General features: G+C 42.3%; 1 protein-coding gene across 3 annotated transcripts in view; it reads left to right on the top strand.

The window, feature by feature from the left end:
• Window positions 1–17,086, top strand: part of MARCHF1 (membrane associated ring-CH-type finger 1) — an 835,479-nt gene that overhangs the window by 794,002 nt on the left and 24,391 nt on the right. The window lies entirely within an intron of this gene.

Below are 17,086 nucleotides of genomic sequence, written 5' to 3'. Positions count from 1 at the left end.
CTTATCTCCCAAGAGACTGATAATCTCCTACTAGACTCTCTGCATAAATAAGACCACACCATAGATAAGGGCCAACTGTGTCTGAAGGACCACACTGAGAGGGTTCCAGGAATGCCCAGTCCTGATTCACTACTCCCACTTTCATTCAGTCAGTCAACAAACATTTACTGAGCATCTACTATGTGCCAGTCACTGTCCCTGGTAGTAAGATTATAGTGATAAACAAGTAGAGTCCTCTGATCTCATTCACACCCCTAATTCACATTCTTGTGAAGTAGGGGTGAAGGCTGAGAGTTTGAAAATTAGTTAGTCAAAATATTTTGAAGTAGACTTAAAAACTATATGAGAGATATTTTTAGTAACTTTGGGCAGGGTTAATAAAATTCCAGCTATTACATTATAATCAAAAGGAAGTTTATGGGACTTCTTTGAATCCTCAATTTCACAACTACCTCTCTGTTCCATTAGAACAATTTAATAAAGAAAATTAAATGAAAAGGTTGTTGAGTGAGTGAGGAACCAAAGCTGGGAAGATACACAAAGACAATCGTGCCCAAGTTGGCTGAGGAAAATTACCCCATGTCTGTGGAAAGCTTCTCAGTCCCACAGAGAATTCACTTTCTATTGGGAGCCAGGCAGGTAAGATAAATGAATGAAGCAGCCTGTTTTTAGGAAGATAAATGGCAAATAAGGCAATACTGGTCATGTGCTAAGGAGTAGAAGAGACTGTGGCACTCTGAAATAGACACACCTACTCTAAACAGAGAAATCAACAATAGCTGATTGTTGCCAAATCAACTGCTTTTCCAGATGAAGCCACAATTCTAGATTTAGCTTAATCTCTTCTGATTTTTAAAAAACAACCGTAACTAATCAAACTCAAGATTTATTCGGGCAAAGCAAAACAGATCTGAAGGCTAGATTCAGCCCCCAGACCAAGAGTCTATGACCTCTGCAGGGTAGAAGTGCCTATCTATCTTTGCAGATATCTCCCCAGTGGAGTAGAGCATGATGCAGTGAAAAGAACCTGGGCTGAGTGTGCAGGACAGCGAAAGTCAAACCCCCAGTGTAGCCACCCTGTGGCTGTAGGTGCATCCTGTGACCTGAGATGGGATCTATCAAATTGAAGGAGGAAGGAGGAAGGGTGGCAATAATATTGATATCTACTTTGCCAACTTTTCAGTTTGTATTGAGGAATAAAGTGATGTAAGTACAAGTCCTTTGTCAGCAGTAAAGTCCCACAAAGTGGCGGTGTTATTATCTTCCCCAGTTTCCCATCACCCAATCGATGCTCTAGCAAATTCACTTTTCCATTCTTACTAAATCAGCATGTAGCATTGAATTCACTGGAAGGCCATTAAGAGAGTAGCATGCACATCTTCAAAGAACTATTTCTAAAGCATTGGATGATTATAGGGGTACATGCATTGATTAATTTGTTCAGTGATTCGGGGTGTTTAGTCATCCACATAAGAGTTATGTTGGTTTAAGTTTGCAACTTAGTTTATCTATAAAGAATTTGCTGAGCAAATTAATAATGTAAGCAAGGTGAAGGCAGGAAAATCATTAACATACTGAAGACTCTTAAGGAGTTCATAAAAATGTTCAAGAAAATAATTAGCCTTGCCTGGCATATTTGACCAAAATTTATTTCGTGTTTACTTTCTGAAGGGTGACCGCTAAGTGTACTGGGCAGTCATTTGCATATGAACACCTGACGTAGTTGTTAATCCTTTTTATTGATGCATTGAAATATTTCTTTTAAAAACTTCTGATACAGAGTAACCCAATAGCCTGGTTATTTTTATTTTTTTCTACCTGACTGTGTAATGATTAGGGCTTGAGCTCTGGAGTCAGCCTGCCAGTGTTTGCACCCTGAAAGCAGTCATTGTAGCTTTAGAGCTTTGGGCAAGTTACTCAATTTCTCCCTGCCTGTATTTCCTCATGTGTAAAATGGAGATAATAAAAGTGTGTACCACCCGATATGGTTGTTAGGCAGTCTGAATGAGATAATACATGAAAAGCACTCAACACTGCATCTGGAACATGATGAGAATAAATATTAACTATTAGTGTATGTAAATTTTAAGTGACTTTAATTTCAACTTCTCAGCCTTGTTTATGGTCCTAGAATTTTTAAGTAGGAAGTGTCTTTTGAAATTGTAACTGGTTTCCAAAGCTGTTTAAAGCAGTAGAACTCCCCTCCTTTTTTACTGTAATTCTATTTAGAATTCAAAAATATAAAAGAGGTAAGAGGACACAGGGTAGACGGAGACACTACAGCGTGACTCGGGCGTGGCCCCGATTGACAGTGGCATTTCCCAGGGATCAGCAAAGCCATGGCACACTCGCTGAAGCCACACAGCCTAGCCTGGAACAGCTGAGAGGGTAGGAAGGTGAGATCTAAAAGATCATAGACACAGATTGGGTGCTTGACTTCAACCCCTAGCTTTGATGAGCTAGTACCAATGATTTGGTTCAAGAACCGGGGTGCCAAGTAGAAGAAACAGCAGTGCAAAAACTCAGCAACAGGCTTTGCCAGGAGCATCAAACCATACGATTTCAGTGAAGGGGAGACCCCGTACCCACCACTGCTGCAGACGTTTGTCCTGGGTGTCCCGATGCTTCTGCAGCTGAGCCTCTGGCACTGAGCCACCCTGAGCAGAGGTGCCTCCTCTTGGCATTCATAGTGGAATTCTTAGCATTATGATGCCCGAGAAACATGTCTGGAGTCTCAGGTCTTTCTTGGGCACAGTTCCCTGAGACATTCGTAGACCAATTTGTACAACTGCCTTACCTGGGGAAGATGATCCCAACAGCCTAGATACGTATCTCTTCCTCTGGGTGCCCTGGCAGGGGAAGGCTGGCCGGCACTGGTCTCCTTCTGCCTTAGGCACACCGTTCTTGAGGAAGGTCTATGTCCAAGCCCTGATGTCACCAAGCATTCCAGTACCTTTAATGGGTGGACTTGGGTTGAAAGAGACCAAGCTCAGGGATTAATCTATTTCTGTAAGAAAAATAACCACCCACCTTTCCTCACAGCCTACATCTTCTGTCCTCCCTTTGGGCATCTCCTCGTCCAAATTTCTGAATCACAGAGAGTTGTCAGGTGACTTTGAGGAAAGAGCAGAAAGTAACCTCCCAACTTACCCCTTGAGTTTAGCTCAAAGAACCGTCCGACCAAAGTCTTGACAACTGAAGAATTCCCGCCCCTCACGGGCCAGCATTTATCAACATTTTGATGTTTGTGGAAATTGGAGGATGTAAGGGCCTGTAACTTACGTAACACCAGTGTTATTAAACACGTCCAGCGGGGAGGGAAAGACTGACGTTTCCAGCATTTCTCAGGAAGCTGACATAGCATTACTATCAGAACTTGACAAAGAAATCTTAACTGGTTAAATTGTATATTTATGTTTTAGGCACGCATCAATTAAAAAAAGTAAACATTTTTCCCTTAGATGTCAAGTAGCTAATAAAAAGCATTCAATGAAAGACTTGAAAAAGAAAGTTGAACAAATATTCCAGAAACTAAAATAAAAGGATAAAAGGAGTAAAACAATTCTTTAAGGCATAGAATAGACAAAAAGGCAGAGAAAATTATCAAAGAAATAATGCAAGAGTGCTTCTGAAAAATGAAGAGCGTGATTATCCAGCACAAATGAAGAAATACTTAGAAAAGTGTTTGCTACTGTGAAACTCCAAAGACCAAGAATAAATAAAAATGAAGAGTAAATTCAGGAAGCTTTCAGAAGGTTCTCATGAATTCCATTGTAATCAGAATTATGGTGATAATTATTACCATAATTTGGTGATAAAGAGGTGGCTTAGTACGTACTGGCATATTCTAAAGGAATATTCAACCACAATTTTAATACTTAGCAAATATACCAACAAAATATAAGAGTAGGATAAAGACTTTCAGACAATGCAAGGATTCTAAAAATTTACATCCCATGGCCTCTTAGGAAACTTTTCAAGGGAATCCTTAAGCAAAATAAGGGACTTGACACGGGAAAAAGTTAAGATTGGAAAAGCACAGGAAGCAACACAGCAGAGGAGCAAAGACGCTCTCAGAACAAGGTCTGGGCACCCAGCATTTCTAAACTATTAGAAAGGGACTGCCCCCGGGGAGGGTGCAGAGGAGGAAAAGAAATACCTGCAGCAAGACAGTGACGTGTTCAGAATGGGGAATAGGATAGAAGCCTCAGGGTCAGAGGTCAGTGGAAAAATCAGTTTGGTAGGATATCTGACTTGCTTCAGAAGTAAGATTAAGGGGCTTTGGATAGATGCATTGAAAGATATAGAAAAAAATTAAAGTAGATACATTTTAATCAAATAATTAAAAGGGAATTATCTTTAAAATGCAACAGAAATTTATTAAGAAAGTGAATTATTTCTCTAGAGCAGCAATTCTCAAACATTTTGGTCTCAAGACGCTTTTACAAATTATGGAAGACACCAGAGAGTTTTGGTTTATTTGCGTTATATCTACCAATATTTACCAGGTTAGGAACTGAGACTGAGAAACGTTCAAATATGCACTTATTAAATTATTTTAAAATAATAAGAAACATTTCATGTTAAGATAAGTACTATATTTTTATGAAAACTTATATTTCCAAAACAAAAAGTATTCAATGAGAAGAGCTGCACTGTTTCTCACTTCGCTAATCTCTCTAATGCCTAATCTCTTTAATGTCTGGTCTAATGGAAGACAGCTGAAATCTCGTGTCTGCTTCCGTATTCAGTCTGCTGAATGTGCCCTACTTCATGTAGCTTCTGGAAAATCCCACCATACAAAAATCTTTGAGAATTATTATTAAATCGTTTTGACCACACTGATCTCTTGAAAGGATTCCCAGATGACACTTTGAAAAACACTGCTCTCAAGTAACACTTGATTTCTTTAATGAATACCATTTTATATAGTTATAATTTCTTACATTGATGTAATCAAACTAGCCCTACACTTATCCTGGGAGGATGAATATGAGTGGGCGGGGCTGTGGCTGAGCAGTAAATCCTCAACAACAATAATAAGAGATCAACAGGTGATGTGTAATATCAATGAGTTGTCATAACAGTAGAAGCATATTACGGAAAATGAGGGAAGTAAATATCAGAAGCAACACCTACTATAGCACCTCACAGCAGTCAGAACGGCCATCGTTAAAATAGCTACAGACAACGAATGCTGGAGAGCGTGTGGAGAAAAGGGAACCCTCCTGCACTGCTGGTGGGAATGTAAATTGATAACAGCCACTATGGAGAGCAGTATGGAGGTTCCTTAAAAACTAAAAATAGAACTGCGACCCAGTGATCCCACTACTGGGCATATACCCTGAGAAAACTATCATTCAAAAAGATACATGGACCCCTATGTTCCTAGCAGCATTGTTCATAATAGCCAAGACATGGGAACAACCTAAGTGTCCATCAACAGAAGAATGGATGAGGAAGAATATATATATACACACACGCACACACACATATATATGTGTGTATATATTATATATATATAAAATGGAATATTATTCAGCCAAAAAAACAATGAAATAATGCAACATGGATGGACCTAGAGATTATCATACTAAGTGAAGTCAGAGAAAGACAAATATCATATGATATCACTTATATGTGGAATCTAACATATGACACAAATGAACTTATCTACGAAACAGAAACAGACTCAGCGACATAGAGAACAGACTTGTGGTTGCCAAGGGGGAGGGGGGGCAGGGGAGGGATGGATTGGGAGTGTGGGATCAGCAGATGCAAACTGGTATATATAGAATGGATAAACAACAAGGTCCTATTGTATAGTACAGGGAACTAATCCAATATCCTGTGATAAACCATAATGGAAAAGAATATGAAAAGAATGAATATGTATAACCGAATCACTTTGCTGTACAGCAGAAATTAACACAACATTGTAAATCAACTATACATCAACAAAATAAATTTTTAAAAATATGTTAAATTTGAAGAAAAGCAGCAGCACCTACCACATTTAAGTGGTTGCCTCTAGATAAGGGTAAAGAAGGGTGCAATAGGGCAGAGCAGGAGATGGTCATACGATGAAATTCTAGATGGTCTTTAAAATGAACTTGCCTATAGATTTATGGAAATAAATCTCAAGAAATATATCAAGTTTTGATTGTTCAGTAAGCTTTGGTGGAGCATAAGATTCTGCATAACTAATCAGCTCCCAGGTAATGCCAGTGTAGGACCATGCTTTCTGTAGCATGGAGTCACGTAAGCAGAATTTATTCCTAACTTGGAACTTAAGACATCCTGATGCCATCAGAGAGAAAGCCTCACTTAGGCACTAGATTGTCGCTTACAACTCCAAAAGTAGTCTCCAAACTTTCTTCAGGGAACAGTGTCTAGTTAAAAGTTAAAAGAAAATTTGTGGGGAAACCGGTGAAATCCTAACAAGTCTGGAGTTGAGTTAATATTAATGTACTAGTGCTGTTTTCTTCCTCTGACAAATGTATGACAGTAACGTAAGGTGCTCACATTAGGGGAAATTGGGTGAGGGGTACATACAGCCTTTATTATCTTCGAAACTTTTCTATAAATCTGAAATTATTCCAAAATTAAAATGTTAAGAGTGAAAAGAGTGAATAACAAGGGGTAAAAGCTGAAATACTCTGCTTAGACTAGTGAGGAAAGTTACAGAAGGGGGACTCCGAGGCCTTCCTGTTCTCTGTCCCCTTTGACTTCTGGTAGCCCCTGGGACTCTGAAATCCCTGGCCTCTAAAGGAAAGAGATCGGAAATCTTTTTACTTGTTTAGGGGCAGAAAGACACAAGACCCAAAGATTATTGCACATCTTACACATGTGTAAAGTGAGGACCAGAAGACAAGATTTCCTTCTGTGTCATATTCGTTGCCTTTCACCAGTTGTAGGTTTTATTTAGTTATGCCTACTTTCTGCTCTGAAATAGAGGGGTTTTCTTCAATGTGACCACAAAGGTAGACTCATGTATTTCACCCAAAGAGTCCCCATGTGAGACTGACCCATGTGTGGTCACACTGGGTGGATCAAAGGACAGGTGGGCCGTTTATTGATACCTTGAGGAAAGAGGTCATTGGAGAAAGATGAGTCCTGTCTTCGTGGGTGAAATTCCTGTTTCCCGTGGTCCTAGAAGAGTGTTTGCATAGGAGATACATTGGTTGGCTTGTAGACTGATTAGGTTGAAGGACTTAGCCAAGAGCACAAATTATGACAACGTTTGTTTGCGTTCCCTATATTCTTACCTTGATTGAGAAATCCTAGCGTTTAAGATTGAATCAGAAGCTGTCCAGGACTCCTTCTCTGGCCTACTTCCCTAATGACATGCCTATTTTTCTGCCTGGTATCTGGCCAGTGAGTCATTGTTGATGCTGCCCATTCACCTGTCACTTCTAAAGATACCCCTAAAGAGCAGTGTCCGTGGCATCCTTTGGCACCCTCTAGGCTGTTCATAGGCTTGAAGGGATGGGTTTTGCCTCCAAGATACATAAAAAACCTCGTGAATAACACTGGACTTTACTGTAGGGGATGGGTCCACCTGTTAGGGCTTCCTGTTTTGTTTTGTTCTTTTTTTTTCTCGGTACGCGGGCCTCTCACCGCTGTGGCCTCTACCGTTGCGGAGCACAGGCTCCGGACGCGCGGGCTCAGGGCCATGGCTCACGGGCCCAACCGTTCCGCGGCACGTGGGATCCTCCCAGACCCGGGCACTAACCCGCGTCCCCTGCATTGGCAGGCGGACTCCCAACCACTGCGCCACCTGGGAAGCCCCTTTCCTGTCTATTTTGCAGGAGAAAGAAAACAAACGCCCCTTGGAACGAAAACTGTCTTCGTTCTTGGCTTTCATGCTCAGTGGCTCACTCTGCTGGTTTACCTCGGCCCTGCAGGTGTGGGAGCTGCCAGCGCCTGCCTGTTTGTACTCTCTAAACTCGCAGGAGTCTGGGCTAGTTCTTCTCCACTTTGTTACTAGAGGCAGTCCCTCTGCTCCTAGTATGTGTCGCTCTGGTCCCCATTCCCCTCCATGAGCCTACAGCCAGGAAATACAGAAGGGAAGGGCAGCCCAGATGCGCAGGGCGCATCGCGGATGATAGCAGGTGAATCGTAGCCTTGGACTACGTTGAAAGCGAAACTCACACTGCAGTTTAACCAAAGAAAAGCATAGTTCTGTCTACCTTTTTTAAAAAAGGATTTAAGAAAGGAAAACCCAAGCTCCTCCTTCAAAATTGCTTGATGGAGATTTTAGAAGCAGAATATCAAAATTGTGTACTTAGAACAGGGCCAGAAAGGGTTGCTTGCTGGAGGGTGGGAAGAAACAAGCTTGTTTTCAGTAACAGGCTTTGTCTTTGAGGCTTGATGCTCTGCAGATAAATCTCTCCTCAGCCCTGCCAGGATAATTGGACTAGAGGGCATGCATGTTAACAGGTTCGGTTTTCGCTTCCACTAATAACCAGCTCTGTGTGGTAATCCTAATTACGCTCGTTATTTATGAATATGCAGTATGGACATGGGATATTCCCCACAGAGAAGCTTTGTGGGAGACTGCTGGGGAAATGAACAGAATCGGGGCGAGACACCTTTTCTTAGCAGAATTGACTTTCAGAGAACATGCAGGGATCCCTGGAGCCCTGTTGGGGGTGCAGGGGTGTGAAGGAGAGTGGGGAAGACCCTTTAATAGAACCCTTGTACTTTCTGTTTTCGTCCCCCTGTCCTATCTTGCCCACCTAGATTTTTCATCTATTTTCTAACAAGCTTCATGATAAAAAGTGAGAACTGGGCTTCCCTGGTGGCGCAGTGGTTGAGAGTCCGCCTGCCGATGCGGGGGACCACGGGTTCGTGCCCCGGTCTGGGAAGATCCCACATGCCACGGAGCGGCTGGGCCCGTGAGCCATGGCCGCTGAGCCTGCGCGTCCGGAGCCTGTGCTCCGCAGAGGGAGAGGCCACAACAGTGAAAGGCCCACGTACCGCAAAAAAAAAAAAAGTGAGAACTAATTTCATAGGTCAGGTAACACTGCCTTGCAGTGGGATTCGTTTTCTTTTAACCTAACTTGCGAGATAGTTTGCAATCTTGACATAACAGAAGCTCCTGCATTGCCATGGATTTCTTGATGCAACTAACCCATGTTGTCAAGGCAACCCACTTAACTGCTTTCTCCCCTCTAGAAAACCATTTCCAGTGTTGCAAACCCTAAATCTCAATCATCTCTTATAATATACTGGGTCAGTACATCCCCTGCATGCACAAAGCTATTACTTTTTTATAAGATATCGTGTCATTACAGTGAAAGAATTTGACTTGAGGGATAATGTGTATATTAAAGCGTTAACGTTAATCCCATAGCATTTGTGTCCTATCAGTGCACTTCCAGATGTGAGGTTGTTTACTAAAGGCAGTTACATTTTTGGAGCTGTGGTAACAATGTCGGCATATTTCAACTAATTTCTATGTAAATTGATTGCAGTCAACAGCTTTTTCATGGTTTGTGAAATTAAATCACATAAAAGACAAAGTATTTTCTGGGGTTAATATACACCCACCTGTTGTATATTTCCCCCCTTTTTAAGTCAGGACCCAGTTTTGAGAGTTCTTTCCATGTAATTGAGCTAACTCCACGATTCCCTGGGAAGCTATGACAGCATCACGCTTGAATTCAGACACTGACATCAAGGGGGAAGGTGTCTCCCCAGAGATCTGGGCTCCCGAGAGGTTGGTTTAAAAGAAAATCTCAAGAGAAGAATAGTAGGGGTCATTTTACTATTTTTGCTAGCTCACTGTTGACAAGAAAAACTGGGTTAGGTTAAGATTCTTACTGAGGTTTAAAGATTCGAAGACTTTTAAAATTTATTTTATTGAAATATAGTTGATTTACAATGTTGTGTTAGTTTCAGGTGTGCAGCAAAGTGATGAAGTTATTCATATATATACATTCTCTTTCATGTCCTTTTCCATTATGATTTATCACAGAATATTGAATATAGTTCCCTGTGCTCTACAGAAGGACCTTGTTGTTTATAATTTGCATCTGCTAATCCCAAACTCCCAATCCATCCCTCCCCCACCTCTCATCCCCCTTGGCAACCACAAATCTGTTCTCTATGTCTGTGAATCTGTTTCTGTTTCATAGATGAGTTCATTTATGTCATATTTTCGATTCCACTTATAAATGATATCATATGGTATTTGTCTTTTTCTTTCTGACTTACTTCACTTAGTATGATAATCTCTAGGTCCATCCATGTTGCTGCAGATGGCATTATTTCATTCTTTTTCACGGCTGAGTAGAGAATATGCAATGGAATATGTGCCTATGTGCATATGTACCACATTTGAAGACTTTATTTTTAACCTAGTCTTGGCAATACAACTCACAGGCTACATTTAATTATGTAAATAATTGGAAATAATTCTTAGTCACTCATGCAATACTGCTGGCATGGGTTTCCAGTTAGTTTTACAAAAAGTCATATGATTTCCCACTCCTTACATTTTTGCCTAAAAGTTGATCCCGTCAAAGGGAGCCGTCTTTCATTTCACAGTTCCCAGAGCTTTGAGACACAAATATGGCTGTAACGAAGTTCCTGCATGGGTCTTACTGGCTCAGAGCATTTTCATGGTGCACGTTTATTAGATAAAACACACCTCAGCACCTTTCAGCAGCCATTCTTATTTCAATAAAGAGTTTTATATATACAAAATAGTACAGATTAGCATATCCGCTGTTGAAGCATTGGCATTATTTTCTTCCCATTATTGTGATTCGACAGATCAGGTATTCACCTGTCGGTCCATCTACAAAGCCTTTCAGGTTGCTCAGCTCAGCCCTCTCCTATTGCAGCCTTCAACGATTATTAGCACTCCATCACAATGCACGAAGACCTTGAGCCTGCTTCCGGAAATATTCCAAACATTCCAAAACATAAGCGAAAGATAAGGAGGTTGTAGGAAAAGAAGGTGAGTGAAGTAAAATCCTAAAGCAAACACAAGGAAGATTCGTACCATAGTCTGTATGCTGTTTGCATGGGAAGAGCTGTGTGCTTCCGGTAGTTTAGCAGCCAAACCAAAGAGACAAATGTGGTCAATTAAATAATTCTTAGTATACAAATAGAAATATTTCAGCAAATACATAGATTATCAGGTCACTGAGGTCCAAAGGGAAATTTCCTCCTGGATTACCACTAAGTAAATTTGGTAGAGGTGTAGATCATCTACAGTGATGATACACTAAGCTGCATTATGTTAGTGGCCACCGTAATCAGCCAGAGTTCACTGGTTGCTTCCTGGTGCCGAGCCCTGTGGTGCGTGCTTTGTTATATACCTAACCTCCTTTAACCCTCCCAAGAAACATGTCAGAATAGGTGTTCTAATCATAGTGTCGGAAGTGAGTAAACAGAGGCCAGCGGAGGTTAAGTAAACTGTTTAAGGTCTCAGTTTTTACACGGTGGACCTGGGATTCAGACTTAGATCAACATTTTGCCCAAGTCTATGGTTTTAGGTAGCCCGTACTGCCTCTATGATTCAGAGTAGGGGTGATCGTGTTTGCTGGATGGTTAGGAAATGCTTCCTAGGAGAGGGGGGGAACTGAAACTGGTCATAAGCAGTGATTAGATGTCTTCCAGTGAGATCTAGAGAGCTGAGGACATTCTAGGCAAGAAAATAGTGCATTTACATGCGTAGAGTATGAATAATTCACAAGTTGAGAACAGCTGGCTCTGCTAGAGAGGATGACCATAGGCAGGTTTCTTCATCTCCCATCCTCAGCTACAATGAGAGGAATAATAAGGTGTCCATCATAGAAAGGGTGTGAGAATAAAGTTAACCGTATAAAGCTATTAATATTCTTGTTAAGACAGATAATAGATGAGGTTAAATAGAAAGCAAGTGTCAGGTAATATAGGGTGCTTTGCTAAAGAATTTCAATTTTATCCAGAAGGGAATGGAAAGACACTTCAGGGCATTAAGTAAGGAATTCGTATATTTGTACTTTCGCAAGATTGCGCTGCAGCCATGTGTGGAGGATGCATTGCCCGTGTGAGTGAGCAAATGAGGTACAACATGCAAGCTAGGAAAGAAGATGTTTCAGTACAGCAGTAGCCGAGGGGATGGAGAGAAGGCATGTGGTGAGGTTTAGCTCCTGAGCTACTGCAAGGACCGAAGATGAAGGACGAGGTGTAGGAAACCACCCATGATGGCTCTCAGCTTTCTACCTTGCGTGACAGGGGCGGGGGGAGAGTCTGATTATTCACTAGGGAAGAATATACATGCAGATGAGCAAATCCGGGGACAGAACATCAGAAGCCCACACAGGACACATGAGCTTGAGGTGCCTGTGGTCAGCCAAGAACAGGAGGTAAGTCTCAGGGAGCTTGAGTCTGGATGCAGAGAGAAACAGCCATCAGGACATTTCCGGGAGTAGAAGCTTCAGACCCAGATGAGTCAGTGAAGAGTGAGAAAGTGTGATGAGAATGGGGATGAAGATGGAGCCCTGGAGACCAAGATAAAGGGGAAGGTGGAAAAGAAGAGGCAGCAGAGAAAGATTAACAGCAGCAGACAGGGGGGGCAAAGGGCCAGCGGAGGAGAGTGACACTCTTGAAACCAAAGTTTGAAAAGAAACTGGGGGCTTCCTTAGTGGCGCAGTGGTTGAGAGTCCGCCTGCCGATGCAGGGGACGCGGGTTCGTGCCCCAGTCCGGGAAGATCCCACATGCCGCAGAGCGGCTGGGCCCGTGAGCCATGGCCGCTGAGCCTGTGCGTCCGGAGCCTGTGGTCCGCGACGGGAGAGGCCACAGCAGTGAGAGGCCCGCGTACCGCAAAAAAATTAAAAAAAGAAACTGGAAGAGAATTGACCTCTTCGCAATATTGAGATACACATGGCCGATGAGATTATGAATGATTTTATTTCTGATTTACTTTTCTGTATTTTATACATTTTCTATAATGAACATGCAGTTACATAAAAATAATAAACTACTGTAAAATAAAATCTGGGAGAGACATAAAAGCAGGTTTTTATATTGAAGGGAAAGGGGCTGTATCCAGAGAGAGAGAAGTTTAAAATAAACGAAAAGATACAATCACAGGGTGAAGGGTCATGAGGAATGATTCATTTGGACCGTGGAGGGACATTCTGTCTGCTTAAATAAGAGGAAAGGAAGTAAGCAGGGTATGATGCATTAAGTCTGAAGACAGGAAGTTATGGGAGTTTACCCATGAGAGCATCAGTGTTCCCCAAAGTAGAAGTCATATTAAGACCCACCTGTTAGCATGTCTGTCCATCCAGACGAGAGAAAACTGGTAGCAGGAGCTGCTGCTTCATCACCCTCTCTCCGGTTCACCCTCCACAGAGCTACAAGAACGGGCTTTCTAAAACCCTAAACCCTAAACCCTAACCTCCTTTCCACCTCACCCTTGGGAAACTTGCTTAAACTTGGCCCAGCTTCCAATCCATGGTCTGGGATGGTCCACATCTTCCTCCTGCTTTCTGCAGGTACCTGCAGCTTATTTCCCCTATTTTTACATACTCTGTCCATACAGGCTATCTCACTTCTGTTCATATAAATCTGACCTCAGAAATCAGCCACTTTGTAGGTTTTTGTCCCCAGATACGCTCAGCATTTGGTGAGTGCAATAGCAGGAGAGGAATCTCATCATGAAGCCAGGGCTCTGCCCTCTCCCCCAGCCACTCCCGGACTCTGCCCTCTCCCCCAGCCACTCCCGGACTCTCTCCATCCCCCCATCCCCACGCCTCCTCGGAAGGACAGACAAGCTCTTCGTTGTCTCTCTCAAAGAGAGCAGCCCATATTCCCGTCTTGCCCCTAGGTTCTTCATGACCATTTTGGGTTTTTTTAAAGATTCCATATATATGTGTTAGCATACGATATTTGTTTTTCTCTTTCTGACTTACTTCACTCTGTATGACAGACTCTAGGTCCATCCACCTCACTACAAATAACTCAATTTCATTTCTTTTTATGGCTGAGTAATATTCCATTGTATATATGTGCCACATCTTCTTTATCCATTCATCTGTTGATGGACATTTAGGTTGCTTCCATGTCTTGGCTGTAGTAAATAATGCTGCAGTGAACATTGGGGTGCTTGTATGTTTTTGAATTATCTCCTGAGCAGATATATGCCCAGGAGTGGGATTGCTGGGTCGTATGGTAGTTCTATTTTTAGTTTTTTAAGGAACCTCCATACCTACTAGAGAATGGACTTGAGGACACGGGGAGGGGGAAGGGTAAGCTGGGACGAAGTGAGAGAGTGGCATGGACATATACGCACTACCAAATGTAAAATAGATAGCTAGTGGGAAGCAGCTGCATAGCACAGGGAGATCAGCTTGGTGCTTTGTGACCACCTAGAGGGGTGGGATAGGGAGGGAGACGCAAGAGGGAGGAGATATGGGGATATATGTATATGTATAGCTGATTCACTTCGTTATAAAACAGAAACTAACATACACAAAACAAGAGAGCAGCCCAGGCTCACGTCCTGTGTGTCTCGCTTTTCACTCCAACTAGTCGTGGAGAAATCTCTTTCAAACAGATTCCGTGAAGGAAATCGGGAAGAACATTTTCTACTTCTCCCCGCGTGTTAATGCGTCCGCGTCAATCCCATGCCGCGGATTCCCACGCTTTGGGTTGGTGCTCAAGGCTCATCATCACCTGGTCGCATCCCGTCTCCCTTTCTCGCATTCACACAGTCTTTGCAGTTTCCTCAGACAAATCTGCCCCACACCACTCTAAATTGTCACCTAACCCCAAGTTCACCTCGTGCTCTTTCCCTTTGTTACACTCAGCTCAAGCATCAAAAGGCTTTTATGATCTTTGGTACAAGGGAATATTTAAATGGGACTATTAAACCTTCCTTCTTCATTTTCAATGGGGATAACTGAACTTCACCTCATTGTTTTGTTTGTTTTGTTTTGTTTTATTTCCGGTACGCGGGCCTCTCACTGTTGTGGCCTCTCCTGCTGCGGAGCACAGGCTCCGGACGCGCAGGCTCAGCGGCCATGGCTCACGGGCCCAACCGCTCCGCGGCACGTGGGATCTTCCCGGACCGGGGCATGAACCCGTGTCCCCTGCATCGGCAGGCGGACTCTCAACCACTGCGCCACCAGGGAAGCCCCCCACCTCATTGCTTTTATAAGAACACATTACTGGAGTTATGTTAGATTGTCTTACCATTTAATTTGTGTCCTTTTGCAGGGATTCAGTGGTGCTAGAGAAATTGATAGTGAATCTGCTGCACAGAAAGGTGTTTATTTTCAAAAATTTAATAACTGGGAATGAATGACATAGAGAAAGAAGCAGGGCTAACCCATTTTTATTTGATTTCCATAAAGATCGGGGGGGGGGGGAAATGACAGACTATTAAATAAGAACTTTTGAATAAGAGCTTCTTTCATATTCACTTCTCACTCTTAAGCTCCAGGAAGGGAAGTGGAATCTGTTCTAGAATGTGAACAATTTTCACGTGTGTCCCAAGAAATTCCACACACACAGCAGTCAGACTAAGGGATCATTTCAGGAAACAGACGCCTTGGCAAGGACCTGAACACACCATTCTGGTGTTCTCGAAACTGAAAGGAGATGCTTAGCCACCCAAAAGCTTTCCCTAGTCAAAGCAACTTCTTCATAAAATGGAGGAAAACTAGGGCTTCCCTGGTGGCGCAGTGGGTGAGAGTCCGCCTGCCGATGCAGGGGACACGGGTTCGTGCCCCGGTCCGGGAAGATCCCATATGCCGCGGAGCGGCTGGGCCCGTGAGCCATGGCCACTGAGTCTGCGCGTCCAGAGCCTGTGCTCCGTAACAGGAGAGGCCACAACAGTGAGAGGCCCGCGTACCGCAAAAAAAAAAAAAAAATGGAGGAAAACTAGATGTGGGGCTGGTAGGATGGGAACAGTTGCTTTTCTTATAAAGATGCTCTTATATGAGCACCTCCGTGACAACACGAGCAAGCATCACGCATTCTCTCCCACCAGCCAGAAGGCTGAGAAGCAGCATTTGGGATTGGAACCCACTCTAGGTTCTGCAGATGAGGAAATCTGGTCAGTTGTGGTTGCAGAGTTATTCTTCATTTCCCAAACTTGTCAAGTCCCCAGACCACAAGTTTCATTTCCAGCCTGTAGAGATTCTGTGTACCTCTCATCCTTCCCCGGTCCAGGGCTTCCTTATTTTGTAAAAAGTGGATGTACCCAGTACTGTTAAACCAATTCAAGGGAGAGCAGTTTAAAGCAAGGGCTTTTAATCCAGAAAATGTCTCAGACCTCTTTGAGAATCCAATGCAAATTACAGACTTCTCCCCAGAAAAAGGAAATACACACAGCATTTTACATAAAATTGGAATTTATATATAGGCAAACCATTTTATTGTGCTTCACTTAATTGCACTTCACAGATACTGCATTTTTTACAAATTGAGGGATTGTGCCGACCCTGCATCAAGTCTACTGGCAACATTTTTCCAGAAGCATTTGCTCACTTTCTATCTCTGAGTCACACTTTGGAAATTCTCAAAATATTTCACACTTTTTCAATATTATTATATTTTTGTGGTGATCTGTGATCTCTGATGTTACTATTGCAGAAAGATTAAAACTCACTGAAGGCTCAGATGATGGTTAACATTTTTTATGCATAAAGTATTTTTTAATTAAAGTATGAACATTGTTTTTTAGACATAATGCTATTGCACACTTAATAGACTGCAGTATAGTGTAAACATTACTTTGATATGTACTGGCAAACAAGAAAACTTGTGTGACTCGCTGTTTTGTGATATTCACTGTATTGTGACAGTCTGGAACTGAACCCACAACACCTCTGAGGTGTGCCTGTACCCCTGAAAAGTCTGAAGAACTCTTTAATAAAAAGTCTTCAGTTTTAGGACAAAATTCTTAGCAAAAGATGAGTCGATAAAAATGCCAAAAACAAGTTCAAAGGTAATATATTGAGCCAATTAATTATGCTTGATGTCAAAGTACTGATAAAACTGATTTTAAAATATATTACCTAAAACACTATTTGTTTTATTTGTATTATTATCTGCAAAATGTGAATCAATACTGAG

This window comes from Orcinus orca, chromosome 4 (genome assembly GCF_937001465.1).
Source record: "Orcinus orca chromosome 4, mOrcOrc1.1, whole genome shotgun sequence".
Taxonomy (NCBI): Eukaryota; Metazoa; Chordata; class Mammalia; order Artiodactyla; family Delphinidae; genus Orcinus; species Orcinus orca.
The sequence above is the reverse complement of the archived record's forward strand: the minus strand, read 5'-3'. Positions and strand labels throughout refer to the sequence as shown.